This window comes from Rhinopithecus bieti, unplaced genomic scaffold, assembly GCF_001698545.2.
Source record: "Rhinopithecus bieti isolate Rb0 unplaced genomic scaffold, ASM169854v2 scaffold_31548, whole genome shotgun sequence".
NCBI classification, from domain to species: domain Eukaryota; kingdom Metazoa; phylum Chordata; class Mammalia; order Primates; family Cercopithecidae; genus Rhinopithecus; species Rhinopithecus bieti.
Window position 1 is genome coordinate 1,429,163 of NW_016814470.1, and position 5,062 is coordinate 1,434,224.

Genomic DNA, 5,062 nt, shown 5'->3' on the forward strand with positions numbered 1-5,062 from the left:
TTTTTTTTTTTTTTTTTTTTTTTTTGGCTTAACAATATGTCTTTGCAGATATCTTCATTTTTTTATATAGATTTATATCCTATTAAAAGAAAACTTCTGGCTGGGCGTGGTGGCTCACACCTGTAATCCCAGCACGGTGGGCGGATCATGAGGTCAGAAGATTGAGACCATCCTGGCTAACAAGGTGAAACCCCGTCTCTACTAAAAATACAAAAAATTAGCCGGCTGCTGTGGCGGGCGCCTGTAGCCCCAGCTGCTCGGGGGGCTGAGGCAGGAGAATGGCGTGAACCTGGGAGACGGAGCTTGCAGTGAGCCGAAATGGCGCCACTGCACTCCAGCCTGGGCGACAGAGTGAGACTCCGTCTCAAATTAAAAAAGAAAAGAAAAGAAAAGAAAAGAAAAGAAAAGAAAAGAAAACTTCTATGGGGTGCTCTACAATGTGGCTGTATCAATTTAACTTCCCTCTGTTGATGAACATTTGATTTGATTTTTCTTTCTTTTTTGTTATGGCGATACAGCAATGAATATCTTAGACATATTGCTTTGGGTGTGTGTGCAAGTATTTCTTTACAGTGGCTACTCAAAAATTTGAGTTGAGGGGTATGGACATGTTTAAATATGACAGTTCATGCCTAGTTGCCCTCCAACAATGACATTCCAATATACAGCTGTCAGCTACACTTAAGCAAACCATTTCTTCGATCTCTCTCCAACACCAAATACGTTCCTCTTCCCTCCCCCCAGTTTTTGCCAATCCCATGGGTGATACACAAAATCCCATTTCTTCTTTAATTTTCATGCTCTAGCTACTTTTGAGCATGCACGTCTTCCCATGGTTTATTGGCCCTTTCTTTTTCTGTGAATGTCCCTTCAACATTCTTTTCTCATTTTTCTACTGGATTGTTTGTGTAATTTTCTCATTGATCTGAACTGGGATTTATATATGTGGGATATTATTTCTTTGTCTTTTATTCATATGACAAACATTTTCTCCTAGTCTGTCTCTTGTCTTTATGTTGTCCTTTGTCATTTTTATACAGTCAAACTTGTAAGTGGCCAGTGAGTCCTGAGTCTTTCAATACAGCTCCAAGGCTATATTTTCGTCTAATACTTTTTTTGTTATATTTATTATATTTGGGTTTTTAACCCATTTGGAAATGTTTATGGGGCACGGTGTGAGGTAAGAAACCTAACTTTACTTTTTTGCCCCAGGGATTACTTTGTTTTTCCAGCACCACTTATGGAGTGGTCTATACTTTTCTCACTGATACGGATTGACACCTTTATCATAGAATCGAATGCCCTTTACAAGTGGATCGTAAACTGGCAGCCCTCAGGCCAGACCTAACTCACATTTTTTCCTATTAATTGTGTTCACTATTTTGAATAATAAAATTATGTGTTTCAAATGTTAAAAGGTGCAGAAAAAGTCCAGCAGAGACCTGATGGCTCTTCATCCAAATCTGCCCTCCTTTCTTCCCGGGTACCATCCAGGCTTCCTTGTGCCTGTGGTCATGTGACTGAGTTGAAGCCAATAGAAGGTGAGCAGAGATCTGTGCTCTTCTAGGCCTGGCCAGTCAAGAGCACCCCCACACACCATGCTTCTCCAGCTCTGTGCCTTTTCCCATGGGTTAGAACAGTGGTGAGGATGCTTCAAAGTCTCCTGTTAAAAACGGGAGAGCACCATCAGGTGGGGCCCCTGAATAATCCTGTTTATAGAAAATGCCCCCTCTGGATTATCTGATGATCCAGAAAACAACTTCTGTGGAATTGAGCCAGGAGGTATGGGAGTCTACTTGTTACAGCAATTCAGTTTATTTTTACTAATGCACGCTCTGAACAGAAGGTTCCTCTCCTCCGTTTCTAGCCTTCTAGTGTTCCTTCCTAGAGGCAATTCGTGTTGTTAACCTCTTGTTTATACTTCCAGAGATATTCTAGGCATTCACAATTACATATACACATATGTATACGTATGTGTTTTTTAAACTAATCATACAAATAGTAGCGCACTATACATATTATTCTGTACCTCATTTTTTTTTTCCATTGACAGTATAGAAGACCTTTCCATATTAGCACACACAGAGCTTCCTTGTTTAAAGGCTGCATGATATTCCAGTGCCCAGTACTCTATTGTATGGAGATGCTATCGTTTATTTAATCAGCTGCCTACGGATGGATATTTGGGTTGTTACCAGTCTTTTCTTACTATAAACAACGCTGCAGAGAGCAACCTTGTGTAACCTGTTTTGCATCTGTTTGAATGTATCTGTAGGATAAATTCCTAGAAGTGGGATTTCTGGGTCAAGCGGTATAAACATTTATGATTTCGATAGCATTATTCAACTACCTGCCCTAAGTTATAAGCCCATGGCAATCTGTGGAAGGGCCTGTTCCCTTGCACTCTCACCAACACAGTAAGGCATCAAAATGTTCACTCTTGCCAACCTAACAGAAGAAAACTGGTATCTCATTTGTAGTTTTAATTTGCATTTTTCATATTATGAGTAAGGATGAGCATCCTTTAGTGAATTTCTATTCACATTCTTTGCCAAGTTTTCTCTTGGATTGTGTTTTTCTGAAAGGGCTCTTTATATATTAGGTTATTAGCCCTTTGTCTATTACATGAAATACAAATTTTTTTTCTTTTTTTTTTTGACCAGATTGTCACTGATTTTTTGGTCTTTAATTATGGTGGCTTTTGCCATGACGATAATTTTTTATGATCAAATAGATCAATTTTTTATGGCTTTTGATTATTCTTTTAATATTTAGAAAGTATTATTAAAATTAAATAATTTTGATTTTTAAATCTGCAAAATTAAAAAAAGTTCTCCAATGGTTTTTCTGTTGTTTTACAGGTTTTGTTATTAACATTTAAATTTTTGATTCACTTATTCAACTCCCTTATAAAATATTTATCAACCACACACTGTGTGCCAGACACTGTTCTAGGCACTGAGGATATAGCAGTGAACAAAAAGTCAAAACCCTCTGGCTTCATGGAGCTTATATTAGAGGGGCAAAGCAGGCTGTGGATGATATACAGTAAATGAATAATAGATTATGAGCATATTCTTAGCATAATTATTATGCTATATTATGCATAATAGGTTATTAGTGTAATATGCTATTATTATATTATATATGCTAGATTGTTAGTATAATAGTATACTATTATATGTAATATTAACATATTATTAATATAATATGCTACTATATAATATTTATAGATTTGTATAATTATTATATAGATTATTAGTATATAAGATTAGATGGATATTATTTTTGTGTAAGGAGTAGTCATGGATCTAACTTTACTTCCTTTCTAGATATCTACCCATTTGTCCCCCATTATTTATTGAATAATTCACTCTCCCTTCTTGACTTTTCACCTTTACTATATCTTCCCTTATGTATTTGTGTCTGTTTCTAGACTTTCCTTTCGGCTGTGTCCATTTCTCTGTTTATTCATGTGCCGGCACCATGTTTAACTACTGAAGCTTTGTGCCATGTTTCACAATCTGATAAATCTAGTCTCCCCAGTCCTTTACTCTTTTTCAGAATTTTTCTATTATTGTTTGTTTATTTTTTCTGTATGCACTTTAGAGTCCCATGTCTATTTCTCCCAAGTTGCTATTAAGTATTACTCTAAAATTATAGATTAACTCAGGGGGAATCAACATCCTTATGACATCACGTATTCCTATCCAAGAACATAGTATGCCTTTCCATTTGTTTAAATCTTCAGTTATGGCCTTCAGGAACATTTCAAGTTTCTTAATTTAGTTCTCACCCACTTATAGCATTTAGACATTTTTTTCCCATTAGCTAACAACATTGAAAAACTGACAGAATCTTTTTTAATCTGGATTTTTTCTGCTTGTGAAAAATGGGAAGATCTGCCAGCACTGAGCCTGCATCCTGCCAGGCTACAGCTGATTGCCCACTTGATAGAGGCTCACCCTTCTAGCGAGCATGTGCTCCCAGATCACCGCAGCTTCTGGTCGTATGCCTGGCTCACCTTCGGTGCCACTGCTTGGCCTTTACCTTTCTGTTGCCACTTGGATTTGGGACCCTGATTCAGCAACTTCTACACTCTCATATATGTTCCCATTGTAAACACGTTGATTTGAATTCCAGCAATAAATTTGACAAATGTCATAATGTCTTTGTTTTCTTCCACAAATGTTTTACATAGTGATTTTTATGTTAGTTTCTATATGGTCATAGGAAAACCCATAAGGGAATTTGGGCTAGATCAGGGTTTCCCAAATACTTACACTGTGAACCTGTAAGCTATGTATATTTTCTTATAAAAAGAACAGTAATGAGGAAAAGGAGGAGGTACGGGGGGAATGAATAGTAAGGAGCCTTAGAGAGGAATTAAGCTACAAAGGAAGAGAAAATGGGTAGAGAAAAATGGCAAGAGACCACACAATCTTGTCTGCAGACCAAGGTTTGGGGGAAAAGTCAGAGTTGAATGATGGAGTAAGCTGCATTTGTGACTAGTGAGGGAGACTGCTCAATAAGCATCAATAAAAGACCATTGGGCTAGATGTAGTGGCTCATGCCTATAATCTCAGCACTTTGGAAGGCCGAAGTGAGCCCGAGAGTTTGAGGCCAGCCTAGGCAACATGGCAAAACTCTGTCTCTACAAAAATATTTTTAAAAATTAGCCAAGTGTTGTGGAATACACCTATAGTCCTAGCCCAGGAGGTTGAGGCTGCAGTGAGCCAGGATTGCACCACTGTACTCCAGCCTAGGCAACAGAGTGAGCTCCTGTTTCATAAATAAATAAATAAGCATTGTTGACCTGATGGGATCTCTACTGGTATGCCAGGACTCTTTCTTAAATGATGACCAGTTTATATTTCAATGCTGACCAGTTTATACTTCAATCAATAAAGCTAATGAAAACAATTGCCTGACAAATTTTCAGATGGCCTGAATTTGGGAGGGACAGTAAGTAGATTGGAGGAAAGACAGCACGCACATAAACCAAGACAGTCTATGATTGAAGGGGCAAATTCAGTAAGATAAAATTTACTGAAAATAAGCA

At 37.6% G+C, this 5,062-nt stretch overlaps 1 long non-coding RNA gene across 1 annotated transcript; it reads left to right on the forward strand.

The window, feature by feature from the left end:
* Nucleotides 1–138: 138 nt before the first annotated feature.
* Nucleotides 139–4,117, forward strand: LOC108514688 (uncharacterized). The gene is made up of 3 exons (XR_001881300.1): nt 139–184; nt 1,419–1,541; nt 3,901–4,117. It is a non-coding gene; the product is annotated as an uncharacterized LOC108514688 (long non-coding RNA).
* Nucleotides 4,118–5,062: the final 945 nt, after the last annotated feature.